Raw genomic sequence first — 14,415 nt, forward strand, 5'->3', positions numbered from 1 at the left:
GGTCGCTGTTCCTTTCCCCTCAGTCATGGTGTGTACAAAGTTTTGTTTATGTCTGTCAAGAGTGGCATCTCTGTTTCCCCCAGTCCTGTGGGGAGTCCTGTAATCAAATCCCACTGGCCTTCAAAGTCAGATTCCCTGGGCATTCCCAGACCCTTGGCTGCATCTCCAGGCTGGAAAGCCTGATATGGGGCCAAGAACCTTCACAACAGTGCAAGGACATCTTCGATATCACTGTTCTCCAGGTTGTGGGTCTCCCACCCAGAGGGTATAGGATTTTATTTTATAGTGATTGTGCCCCTCCTACTGTTTCATTGTGGCTTCTCCTTTGTCCTTGGATGTGGGGTATCTTTTTTTGCTGGGTTCCAGTGTCTTCCTGTTGATGGTTGTTCAACAGCCAGTTGCAATTTTGGTCCTCTGAAAGAAGATATAATGGTATATTCTCATGTGCTAATTGGTCATTCATGCATCTTTTTTGGTAAAATATCTATTCAGATTTTTTGCCTGTTTATAAATTTGGTTATTTGTTGTCTTATTATTGAATTGTAAATGTATTTTGAATAAAATCCTTTGTTAGACATATGCTGCTGCTGCTAAGTCGCTTCAGTTGTGTCCGACTCTGTGATACCCCATAGACGGCAGCCCACCAGGCTCCCCCGTCCTTGGGATTCTCCAAGCAAGAACACTGGAGTGGGGTGCCATTTCCTTCTCCAACGCATGAAAGTGAAATGACATATTTGCAAATAGTTTGTCCCATTTCATGGGTTGTCTTTTAGAGCAATAAGTTTTTAATTTTGTTGGAGTCCTATTTATCTATTTTTTTTTCCTTTTTTTGCTTGTGTCTTTGTTTTTCTAAGAATCTTTGCCTAACCCAAGCTTATACCTAGTTTCATGTTCTATGAACTTTTTATAGTTTTAGATCTTCCTTTTATGTCTTTGATCCAGTTGGAGTTAAGTTTTGTATATGGTATGATATAAGGCTCCAGCTCAGTTCTTTGGCATGTGCCTATCCAAGTTGTTTCAACACCAGTGATTAGAGGACTAGTCTTTTCTGAATTATTTATCTTGGCATACTTTTCAAAAAACAACTGACAGTAAATGTAACTGTTTATTAACCAGATTCTCAATTCTATCCCACTGATTTTTTTTTTTTTTTTTTTTCTGATAGTATGGCCTTTTATCGAGAGTCACAGAACAAAACTAGGTCTCTGGAACCAGGTGCCTCCCAGGTACAGCTTCTGCCACAGGCCTGTTCCTGTGGGAGGAGGCTGGCAACCTGGCCTGAGACACACACTGGGTACACACACAGGGCATACAGATCAGGGATGCTGGGCCTGGCAGTGGGACCTTCATCACCCCAAATACCAGCCCCTCATGTGAGTTGGCAGCATGGCCTCTTCTCCATGGGGGCCTACTCTGAGGGGGCTATGAGTTTGAAAGATACCCTACATCCAAGGACAAAGGAAAAGCCACAACAAAACAGTAGGAGGGGCACAATCACTACAAAATAAAATCCTATACCCTCTGGGTGGGAGATCCACAACCTGGAGAACAATGATATCAAAGAAGTCCTTGCACTGTTGTGAAGGTTCTCGGCCCCACATCAGGCTCCCCAGCCTGGAGATGCAGCCAAGGGGCTGGGCATGCCCGAGTTGGGGTGGAGGGGGGCGGATCTCCACTCTATCCCATTGAACTTTATGTCAGTTCTGTGTCAGCACCACACTCTTTTGATTATTTTAGCTTTGTAGTAATTTTTTTTAAATTGGAAATATAATTCCTCCAAGTTTGTTCTTCTCAAGATCATTTTAGCTTCTTGGTCTCTTATATTTCCATATGAATTTAAGGTCAGATGCTAGGGGGCAGCAAGAGGCAGTTGGAATTTTGATAAAAGGTTACGTTAACTGTATAGTTCAATATTTGGGAAGTATTGCTATTTTAGTGTTATTAAGGCTTCTAGTCATAAACATGCAACATCTCTTCATTTATTTAATATTCTTTGACTACTTTAAGTAGTGTTTTTCAGTGTAAAAGTCTCGTACTTTTTTGTTAAATCAAAAAAAAAAAGTTTTGTTAAATCAAAAAAGTTAAATCAAACTTTTTTGTTTTGTTTATCCCTGAATATTTTATTTTTTTGATGTTTTTCTTGTGAATGAAAATGTTTTCTTAATTTCATTTTTAAATAGATAGAAATACAATTCTTGTTTCTTTTATATCCTGCAACCTTGCTGAATTTGTTCAGTAGTTTCTAGTAGTTTTTTTGTTTGTTTGTTTGTTTTTCTGTATGAATCCCTTAGGATTTTCTGCATATAGGATCATGTCATCTAATAATAAGGTTTAATTTCTTCCTTTCTAATATGCATACCTTTTGTATCTTTTTCTTGCCTCATCGCACTGTTTAGAACATCCATTACCATCTTGAATACAAGTGGTGAGAGCAAACATCCTTGCCTTGTTTCCAGCCTTGGGATGAAAGCATGCAAATGTTCACCACTAAGTGTGATGCTTGACCTAAAGTTTTTAAAATCAAATCTTTTATCAGGTTGAAGAAGTTTTTGTCATAAATGGATGTTGGATTTTGCCAAATAATTTTTCTTTATCTATCAAGATGATCATGCAGTTCCCCCCCCTCTATTTTTTAAATATGGTATATTACATTAACGATTTCAGATGTTAAGCAAACCTTACATTCCCAGGATGAATCTCCCTCAGTCATAGCTTATTATCTTTTTCTATGTCCCTAGATTTGGCTTGCATATATTTTGTTGAGGATTTTTTGTGTTCATATTTATTAAGCATTATTGGTTTGCTGTTTTTGTGTGTTGTCTTTGTCTGGCCTTGGTATCAGGAAGTGGCTTCCTGATTCTATATTAGTGGCCTCATAGAATAAGCTGGAAAGTGTTCCCTTCCCTTTTTTTCTGAGGCTTGCAAAAAATACACATTATTATTTTCTTGAAAGTTTTTGTAGAATTTACAACTCAAGCTATCTGGACATAGGTTTAACTTTGTGTAAATATTTTCACTTACTAACTTATTTGTTTGTTATAATTCTATTCAGATTTTCTGTTTCCATTTTATTCAGTTTTGGTATTCTGTATCTTTATGGGATGTTTTTCTGTTTCACAGCTTTTTGATGCTGCAGCTTACATATGGGCAAGATTGGTTTTCAACTAGTACTCTCTCATGCAGTCATAATGGTTATTATTTCCTAAGAGCCAGTACCCTGAGAGAGCTCCTGCCTCTTCTCTAGCCTCCCTACATCTCCCCACCTGTCAGCACCTAAAGGTTAACTAACATCTGTAACAGCTGGGGACATTCAGAACCTAGCTAACTCCAACATCGTTGTCATCTATACAGATTGATTGGTCCTCCTGCTATACCAGTTATTAAATTTTTGAACACCTTTTGGAAATGGAAGACTGAGTCCCTACTTCAGACCTCTACTTCCTCTCACTTTGATCTGGTGTTGATCACGTGCTTCAGCATTCTACTGGACAGGTCTGGCAGAAAGAATAGCATCAATTGATTGGGTATGTCTGTCTGATAGTTGTGGGCCAGTGGATTGAGAGACTTGGGAAGTCACTGAGGGGGCTTAGGCTGATTTCTAATGAAAATTTAAATCCCAGCTATGACTATTAGAAAGAAAAGAAAAGTGGCTGATGATAAACGTGTAGCTCAAAGTAAGTGAACTGAAAAAATCTGTCTTTGTGCTAAAGGTATTACTGTATGGTACCACACATATTGAAAGGAAGATTGTTACCAAGCCTAAGCTCGTTCTGTTTGACGCATGACAGGCTAATAAATTGAGAGAGGAGTTGTTGGAGCATGGAATGATGACTTTAATCAGAAGGGTAGCAGACAAAGGAGATGGTAGACTTGAGTGTCCAAAAACCATCTTATCTCAGTCAGGATTCAGGGTTGTTCATGAATTATTTTCTGAATATAATCCTGAATTATACAGGGTTGTATATAACAATAGGGATGGGGAAGGGGCTTTCAGTGGCCCTGAGCAATGGTAGAATAGGGCATTAACTGGTTGCTGGCTGACAGTTGCTCACTTGGTTGGGAGAGGGGTCCCACCAGAGTCCCCCACCCACTGCTGAGTGGGACTGTTATAGATAGCATCTGTCTCAGTGGAGTGTGCAGGCAGGAGCCAGGGAGGGAAAGGCCCCTTATGCCTTAGGTCCCATATGGGACCACTGCCAAAAGGTCACTGATTGAAATGCTTTCAGAAGGCAGGCAAGTAACATTCCTCATTTCATTGATTCAGAGATGCACATTTCTTTTGGCAATTAAACATCTTTGAAACTGGAGTGCATGTTACAGCTGATGGTAAGTCATAGTTTAATGGCAGTGTCATTTCTGTCTTGTTGTTATAAAATACTAGCATCATAATCAGATGTTTTGAAAATCACATCCTTTTATGTCAGCCTTGCACTTTGAAAGAGAGGTATAGATATAAATACTTATTTTTCTACCATGAGAGAAACAACAGAACAGGGGGCATGACAAATGTCAGCTACTTTGTTGTTTCTGTGTCTAGGAGCCAATAGAGAGTTTCAGTTCAGTTCAGTCGTTCAGCATGTCCGACTCTTTTTGACCCCATGGACTGCAGCACACCAGGCTTCCCTGTCCATCACCAACTCCTGGAGTTTGCTCAAACTCATGTCCATCAAGTCAGTGATGCCATCCATCCACCACATCCTCTGTTGTCCCCTTCTCCTCCCACCTTCAATCTTTCCCAGCATCAGGGTCTTTTCCAGTGAGTCAGTTCTTTGCATCAGGTGGCCAAAGTATTAGGGTTTCAGCTTCAGCATCAGCCCTTCCAATGAATATTCAGGGATGATTTCCTTTAGGATAGACTGGTTGGATCTCCTTGCGGTCCAAGGGACTCTCAAGAGTCTTCTCCAACCCCACAAGTCAAAAGCATCAGTTCTTCAGCACTCAGCCTTCTTTATGGTACAACTCTCACATCCATACATGACTAGTGGAAAAACCATAGCTCTGATTAGATGGACCTTTGTTGGAAAAGTAATGTCTCTGCTTTTTAATATGCTGTCTAGGTTGATCATAGCTTTTCTTCCAAGGAGCAAGTGTCTTTTAATTTCGTGGCTGCAGTCACCATCTGCAGTGATTTTGAAGCCCCCCCCCCCCCAAAGTAGTCTGTCTTTGTTTCCCCATCTATTTGCTGTGAAGTGATTGGACCGGATGCCATGATCTTAGTTTTCTGAATGTTGAGTTTTAAGCCAAATTTTTCACCCTCCTCTTTCACCTTCATCAAGATGCTCTTTAGTTCTTCTTCACTTTCTGCCATAAGGGTGGTGTGATCTGCATATCTGAGGTTATCGATATTTCTCCTGGCAATCTTGATTCCAGCTTGTGCTTCATCCAGCCTGGCATTTCACATGATGTACTCTGCATATAATTTAAATAAGCAGGGTGACAATGTGCAGCCTTTCCCGATTTGGAACCAGAACAACAGACTGGTTCTAACTATTGCTTCTTGATGTGCATACAGATTTCTCAGGAGGCAGGTAAGCTGGTCTGGTATTCCCGTCTCTTTAAGAATTTTCCACAGTTTGTTGTGATCCACACGGTCAAAGGCTTTGGCATAGTCAATAAAGCAGAAGTAGATTTTTTTTCTGCTACCACTATAGAGTGCAACTGGCACTCTATAGAGTAGTAGTAGAGTATAGAGTAGTGGCAACTGGCAAACTGGAGACTGCATCCTACCTCCAGGAGCAGTTGCCCTTTCCCCCACTACCCCACCTAATGCTTTCCTGTGGTGACACAGGCCCAGTGTTCACGAGTGTTAGGAGTTTTCAAAGGAAGCCAGAAATCCAGAAATCTAGATTTTTATTTGAAACTTTTAATTTTAAAATATGGCTCAATTTTTTAACTGGCCAGAAAGGAAAAAGGAAGAAAAAAGAAAAGGTAAACGGGGTTAGATTCAGATTGTATCTTCTATTTTAAGGATTTAATAGTAAGAGAGAACATGAGAAAAAATAAAAGTTGAGAACAAAAGAAATAAAAAGAGGAAAGTCAATTTCAAAGTTTAACACTGGGTTCAGAGGCTCAGACTAGCAAATACCACAGGGCATATTGTGTGTATAGCTTTTAAAATTTAATCTCTGCCTCCCTTAAACTTCCCTGGTGGCTCAGATGGTAAATCGTCTGCCTGCAATGCAGGACACCCAGGTTCAATCCCTGGGTTGGGAAGATATCCTGGAGAAGGAAATGGCAACCCATTCCAGTACTCTTGCCTGGAAAATTCCATGGACTGAGGAGCCTGGTAGGCTACAGTCCATGGGGTCGCAGAGTTGGACACGACTGAGCGACTTCACTTTCACTTTCACTTTCTCCCCTAAATACAAGAAAGTGTGGTAAAATTTGCTCAAGATGTTGTATTTCCTGATTATAAAAATGTGATTACTTTTAAATTACATTCTTAGGTTTACAAAACAAAAGCATTTGACTGCTGCTACTACAGATTGTGATCAATGAAAGGATGGATGATAAGATGGGAAACAAAAATTATTAGAAGACCAGGGTTCTGATTCTGGCCTTGCAACATAGGGCAAGTAATTGAGCATCACTCAGCTTCATCTACCTCATTTATAAAACAGGGGTAATCATACCTGCCCCTTTACCTCACATGGCTGTGGTAAGGGCCACGTGAGATAAAATATGTGAAAGTATAAAGTGTTACATAAATATGTTATTAGTATTTCTCACATTCCATAAGTAGTTGGGTCAGCACAGGTTCTGGAGTCTCAGATTCCCCATCTCAAGTTACAGCTCTTTCTCTAGACCACACCACCTATGGAATTGTTTATCTTGTCTTGCCAATAGAGCAAGAGCTTATTATAAGAAAAAGTCAGCCAGCATCTTAGAATCTGAGCCTCGGTACTGTGTGGTATAGGCAAAGCTTAGATGTTGAACCTGAAAGATTGGCTTTTCACATTTTGAAGGGCTACCCAGGGATAAGAGGTTGTCCAAGATTATGGTTCATCTGTATCTTTCTCATAGTCTGACCTTAGGCTAGTTCTTTCCCTCTGTGTTTGATATCTTCATTCTATTTTGCTTTATAAAAAAAAAAAAAGCTCCTACTTCTTTTTGGTGAAAATGTAAAACTCTATTATGGATTAAGGAGTGGTCAAACTTTACGTTGGTATAAACTATAAGATATAAATATAGTCTATATCCAGACTAACTGTTTTAACCTTGCCTCTAGCCCATCTCAAATCTTATTTGAAAGTGAGCATTGAGGAAAAGGGGGCTACAGAGGATGAGATGGTTTGATGACATCATTGACTCAATGGACATGAGTTTGAGCAAACTCTGGGAGATAGTAAAGGACAGGGAAGCCTGGAGTGCCACAGTTCATGGGGTCGCAAAGAGTCAGATGTGACTGGGCAACTTAACAACAATAGAATAAGTTAAAATTTTTTAATGAAAGAAAAAACTTAACTTTAAAAAGGTGTCATTCTTTTTAGAATGACAAGTGACTTGCTTCTAACTACTAAATTGGATATTATACATAAACTTTCTTCCTTAACCTTAACCTTAACCTTCCTTAACCTCAAAATCAGTCTGGCTGAGACCAAATTGATTGTCTTATTGGAAGGGTGATTGCCCTCTATCTCGCAACTTCTATTCATGACATTACCATTTTTAAATGTTGGTAAGCTTTTTCTGTGGTGTTGGAGAAGACTCTTGAGAGTCCCTTGGACTGCAAGGTCAAACTGGTCAGTCCTAAAAGAAATAAACCCTGAATATTCACTGGAAGGACTGACACTGAAGCTGAAGCTCCAGTACTCTGGCCACCTGATGTGAAGAGCCAGCACACTGAAAAAGACCCTGACGCTGGGAAAGATAGGAGGCATGAGAAGGGGATGACAGGGGACAAGATAGTTGGATGGCATCACCAACTCGATGGACATGAGTTTGAGCAAGCTCCAGGAGATAGTGAAGGACAGGACAGCCTGGTGTGCAACAGTCCTTGGGGTTGCAAAGAGTTGGAAACTACTGAGCAACTGAACAACAAAACTTGTTCTGTGAATGGACCGATAGTAAATATTTTAGGCCGTGAGGGCCGTAAGGTTTCTGTTACAGGATGTTCACCTCTGCTGTTGTATTGTGAAAGCAGCCTTAGACAGCATGTAAGTAAATGAGCAGGGCTGTGTCCCAATAAAGCTTTAATTACAAAAACAGACTAGGCAGGATTTCCCATTGTCAAAATGTGCCAAGCCCTATTATAGAGTCTCAGGATGAAAATATCAAGAGTTGGTTTTGATTGTCCCCCTTCTTTAGTTTTTATATCTAAGTAGCTCTCTAGTTGGGCTTCCCTGGTGGCTCAGTGGTAAAGAATTCTCCTGCAAATGCAGAAGATGCAAGTTCAAACCCTGGGTCAGGAAGATCCCCTGGAGAAGGAAATGGCAAACCACTTCAGTATACTTGCTGGGAAATCACCTGGACAGAGGAGCTTGGTGCCTGGGGTTACAAAGAGTTGGACACAACTGAGTGACTAAACAACAACAAAAATGACTAATGATGTTGAGCAGCTTTTCATGTGCATATTTGTCATTGATGTATGTTCCTTTTGAAATATGTTACAATATTTTGCCTGTTTTATAGTAAGCTGTTTGTTTTCTTATTATTGAATTTTGAGAATTCTTTATATATTCATGATACAAGTCCTATATTAGATACATATTTTGTAAATATTTTCTCCCAGCCTATAACTTGTCTTTCCATCATCTTTCATGGTTTCTTACAAAAAGCAGACATCTTTAATTTTTAAATCCAATTTGTCATTTTTCTTTTTATGAATTTTTGTGTGTCATATCTAGGTAAAATCTTTGCCTAGTCCAAGGTCACAGACATTTTCTTGTAGAGGTCTATATTTCATGTTGAGTTAATTCTTGTACATGCTGTGAGGTATGGATCAAAGATTTTTGTTTTGTTTTGTTTTTTGTTTTGCTTCTACATGTGAACATTCATGTAGAATGTTGCTGTTATAGCATCATTTGTTGAATAGTTGTTATAGCATCTGCCGGGAGCCGGCGAGAGACATTCCACTCGTGACAAAGGTCATGAGGAAGGGGGCTCGGCATACGCAAAGGCGGGATCGAGCCTCGGGAGTGCCCCCGGATATTCTCGAGCATCTACCCCCCAAAAAACCAGAGTCTGCCTACTTTATTGCTTTGTGCTCTCACCTCTGACTTTACTGGGGGCTGTCCCCCACCACCATCTCACTCTCTCTGTCAAAGAGTTAACTTACAGCTCCAATTAATAAAGTTCCTGGGCAATTAGAAGTGTTTAAATCCAAACCCCTCAGATGGCTCTCTAACTCGCCTGACAAGTTTACCCAGACACCTACAGCTATGCATACGATTGTTTACAGTCTCCCAGCCTCCAGAGGCACGGGAAGCTTAAGATATTCAAATAGCTTAGAGCCTCTCAGAGAATTAGAAACTGTCAGAATAAAACTAGTAAAAGATTTCATTGATGAGCCAATGTTTGTTGCCAAGTTTTCACATCCCCTGAATTGTATCCTTGAATGTGCATTAATTAATATAGTTGGTATGTAGAAAAAATAAGTAGTGGCCTGGTGTTAGTAACTTTAGACCCTTAAGGTAGTAAATTCTTTCCTTTGTAAACCCATTACACATCCACCCTATAGGAACGTAATCTTATCTTCGGAGGATGGCGCCAAACCTTAAAATAATTACTCTTAGAGAAAATAAGTCTTTGTTGATAAGTCCTTGTCAAGAGTCATAAAATGTTAATAGGCCTCTGGCCAGAAGATGATGTAAATCACCTAAACCATTTGTATACGATAAATCTGCAGGAAAGAAACCCTGGTTTTTGATAAGCATCAAAGACTGCTGATTTTGCATCCCCTATTGTCCTCTATGTGTAACTTAGGGTATAAAAGCCCCTGTTGAAAATAAAGCTATGGGCCTTGCTCACCAACGCTTGGTCTCCCCATGTCATTCTTCCCTTTAACTTCTAGCTGAGTGTCCATCTGGAGCGTGGATGTCCTCTGCGACCATTTATTTGCCTGGGCTTCTAAGACCCACTCGAGAAGGTGTCTAAGGTGGGACACCTTCCGCTATTCGAGAGGGCGCCTGCGGCCTCCGTGGTCAGAGCTAACCTGGTGTCACGGGTTATATTGATTTTCCGCGTAAACCAAGCCACTCAGCTTCTTTTCTCCACTGAATTTTCCTACTGAGCTATCCTCATTCTATTCCTCTTTATTATATCTAATTAACATTTGAATAGGTCGCCTAGCCGTCTCTCCTTCGAAGACCCTGGATCAGCCGGGGCTGGACCCCGGCAAGCATCGTTTGTTGAATAGACTATTCTTTCTCCAATAAATTGCCTTTACAGCTTTGTCAACAATCATTTGTTTATTTGTGAGCATCCATTTCTGGACTCTCCTTTCTGTTCCATTCATCTATTTGTCTGTCTTGACAGCAATACCAAACTCCCTTTGTTACTGTAGCTTTATAATAAATCTTGATAAAAAGTGGTGTTTGTCCTGTAACTTTGTTCTTTTACAAAGTTTTTTGGTTATTCTATGTCCTTTGCATTTTTATGTGAGTTTTAGAAACAGTTTTTTATTTCTTATTCAAAAAACATGCAAGGACTTGGATCGGGAAGTCTTTTAATCTATCAACTTGTTAAGAATTGACATCTTAACAATACTGAGTGTTTCAACCCATGAACATGGTAAATATTTATGTCTTCTTTAATTTCCCTCAGCTATGTTTTGCAGTCTTTATTGTAAAAGTCATTATATTCATCTTTAAATGAATACTGCAGCTTTATTCTTTATATCATATTTTGAGATGCTACTGCATATAGTATTGTATTTTAATTTCAACTTGTTAATGCATAGAAATATAATTTTTGTATAGTTCTCTTATATCCTACAGCTTTGTTCAACTCACTAATTCTAGGGGATTTTCTTCATAGTTCATCAGATTTTCTGTATAGATGATAATAGAGGTATATTATTCTGACTTAAGGCAGTTTTACTTTTTCCTTTTTATGATTTGGTTGCCTTTTATTTCTTTTTCTTGATTGATTGCACTAGCTAGAAACTCCAGAACAATGTTAAATAGAAGTGCCGAGTGTGAACCTCCATATCTTGTTTCAGTTCTTAGGGGAAGAGACTTCAATTTTTCACTAATTTAGTTGTAGATTTTTCATAGATGCCCTTTATCAGGTTGAGGAAGTATTTTTGAATACTTTGAATAGAACAATATACAGTTCTATTCCTATTTTGTTAAGATTTTTAAATCAGAAATGGCTTTTAGAATAAACTGTTATGGTACATATATACAATGGAATATTACTCAGTCATAAAGAAGAACAAATTGGAGTCATTCACTAGAAGAATAAATTTCTAGTGAGGTGAATTAACCTAGAGCCTCTTATGCGGAGTGAAGTAAGTCAGAAAGAGAAAAACAAATATCGTGTATTAATGCACATATATGGAGCCTAGAAAAAAATGGTACTGGTGAACCTGTTTGTAGGGCAAAAATAGCATTGCATACATAGACAACAGACTTGTGGACACAGTGGAGGATGGAGAGGGTGTGACAAGCTGAGAGAGTAGTATTGAAACACATGCACCACCATATGTAAAACAGATAGCCAGTGGGAATTTGCTGTATGATGCAAGGAGCTCAACCTGGTGTCCTGGGACAACCTAGAGGGGTGGGATGGGCTAGAAGGTGGGCAGGGAGGTTCAAGAGGGACAGGACATATGTATACCTATGGCTGATTCATGTTGATTAAGGCAGAAACCAATACAACATTGTAAACCAATTATTCTGCAATTAAAAATAAATATAAAAATTTTTAAATAAAATAGATAAGCTAGAAAAATGTATTGTACAACTCAGGGAATATAGCCAATATTTTATAATAACTTTAAATATAATATAAGGTATAAAAATATTAAATCACTGTAAGTCTGAAGCTAATATTGTAAGTCAATCATCTTTTGATTAAATAAGAAAATAATTCAACTATAAAAAAGAAATGAATATTAGACTTGTCAAGTTTTTTTTGCATGCTAATCAAGATGATCATGCAGTTTTCCTTTTTTCATTCATTATATTATGAATTAGATTGACTGCTTTTTTTAATTCTCATGTTGACTTTCTTTTTTAATTTATGTATTTTTAATTGAAGGATAATTACTTTACAATATTGTGTTGGTTTCTACAAAACATCAACATGACATTGACTTTTTTATGAATGTTAAATCAGTCTTGCATTTCTGAGATAAAATCTACTTGGTCATGATGTATTTTCCTTTTTATTTATTATTGAATTTAACTTGCTAAAATTTTGCTTTAAGTTTTTGCATCTATGTTCCTGAGACATATTGATCTGAAATTTTCATTTCTTGTATTTGTATTCTTTTGATATCAGGGTTTCATAGAGTGAGTTAGGAAATATTCTCGTTTTAAATTTTCCAAAAGAGGTTGTATGCAATTGGTATTATATCTTCCTTAAATATCTGGCAGAATTTACTGTTGAAGCCATCTAGGCCTGGGGATTTTTATTTGTTTGTTTGTTTTGTTCTTTGTAAGATTTTTAAAATACAAATTCAGTTTAATAAATATAGGGCTATTCAGGTATCTATTTTTTCTCAAGTGAACTATGGTATTGTGTGTCTTTACAGGAATTTTTGGGCTTCCCTGATAGCTCAGTTGGTAAACAATCCACCTGCAAGGAGACCCTGGTTCAATTCCTGGGTCAGGGAGATCCCCTGGAGAAGGGCTAGGCTACCCACTCCAGTATTCTTGGACTTCCCTTGTGGCTCAGCTGGTAAAGAATCCACCTGCAATGTGGGAGACCTGGGTTCGATCACTGGATTGGGGAGATTCCCCTGGAGAAGGGAAAGCCTACCCACTCCAGTATTCTGGCCTGGAGAACTGTATAGTCCATAGGGTCGCAAAGAGTCAGACACGACTGAGTGACTTTCACTCACTCACTTCATTAACAGGAATTTTCCCACTCATCTAAGTGGTCAAATTTATTGGCATAAGTGTTTATAACATTCCCACATTAATCTTTTACTATTTGTAGAATCCATAGTGATTGTATCGCTCTCATTTCTAATATTGGTGATTTGTGTCTTTTTGACTTTTTTCCTCATTAATCAGGTTAGAGATTTATCAACATTAATGGTCTCAGAGAACCAGATTTTGGTTTCCTTCATTTTTTCTGTTTTTCTATTTTTATTTAATTGATTTGAGAATTTAGTTTTATTAGTTGTTTTATTATTTTCTTATGCTTATTTTGAGCTTAATTTGCTCTTCCTTTTCTAGTCACTGAAGATAAAAATTAAGACCATGATCTTGAGACGTCTTTACTTTTCTAATATAGACATTTAATGCTATAATTTTCTCCATAATGACTGCTTTAGTGGCATTCTCAAATTCTTGTATGTTGCATTTTATATTCTTTCAGTTTAAACTATTTTCAAATATCCTTTTTTATTTCTTTGACCCACGGTTTGTTTGTTTTAGGAAAATGTTATTTAGTTTCTAAGTATTTGGACATTTTCCAGATATCTTTCTGTTGTTATAGCTTCCGTGGTGGTTGTAGAATAGACTTTGTATGACTTGAATTTTTATAAATTTATTAAAACTCGTTTTATGACCCATGTGCACTTGAAAAGAATGATAATCTGTGCTTTGGCAGTCAGAATGTTCTGTAATTGTCATTCTGTTGCTCAGTTGTGTCCAGCTCTTTGCGACTCCATGAACTGCAGCATGCCAGGCTTCTCTGTCCATCGCTATCTCCATGAGTTTTGCTCAAACTCATGTCCTTTGAGTCAGTGATACCATCCAACCAGCTCATCCTCTGTCACCCTCTTCTCCCCTTGCCCTCAACTTCTAGAACTAGAATGTTCTAGTAAATGCCAAATCAACTTGGTTGATGATGTAGTTGGTCTTCTACATTCTTTACAGATTTTCTGCCTACTTGGTGTATCAGTTATTTACAAGGTATTTAAATATCTGAGTATAATTGAGAATTTGCTTATTTCTTTTTGCAGTTTCACCAGTTTGATGTCTTATATTTTGAAACTATTTTTAGGTATATAGACACTTGGGATGGTTATGTCCTCTTGACTAATTGACCCTTCATCATAATGAAATGATCTTCATTATGGTAATATTCTTTGCTGTATAATATACTTTGATATTAATATAGAGACTCCAACTTTGTTTTTGACTGATTTTAGCAGATTATTTTCCCTTCTTTTACTTTTAATCTTAACGTCTTTGAATTTCTTATATGCAACGTATTGTTCAGTCTTGTATTTTTGTCTATTCTATCAATGTCTTTCTCTTAATTAGATCACTTACATTTAATGTCATTATTGTTACA

General features: G+C 38.0%; 1 protein-coding gene across 4 annotated transcripts in view; it reads left to right on the top strand.

Moving 5' to 3' along the window:
• TTC23 (tetratricopeptide repeat domain 23) overlaps window positions 1–14,415 on the top strand; it is a 163,228-nt gene that overhangs the window by 28,682 nt on the left and 120,131 nt on the right. The window contains exon 2 of one of the 4 annotated variants that reach the window (XM_055556515.1): window positions 3,352–3,524. The exons of the other annotated variants lie outside the window; for them this stretch is intronic. The gene's annotated coding sequence lies outside the window, so the exon portion shown is untranslated. The remainder of the gene's footprint in view (window positions 1–3,351; window positions 3,525–14,415) is intronic. 4 annotated transcript variants of the gene reach the window in all.

Source organism: Bubalus kerabau, chromosome 19, assembly GCF_029407905.1.
Source record: "Bubalus kerabau isolate K-KA32 ecotype Philippines breed swamp buffalo chromosome 19, PCC_UOA_SB_1v2, whole genome shotgun sequence".
NCBI classification, from domain to species: Eukaryota; Metazoa; Chordata; class Mammalia; order Artiodactyla; family Bovidae; genus Bubalus; species Bubalus kerabau.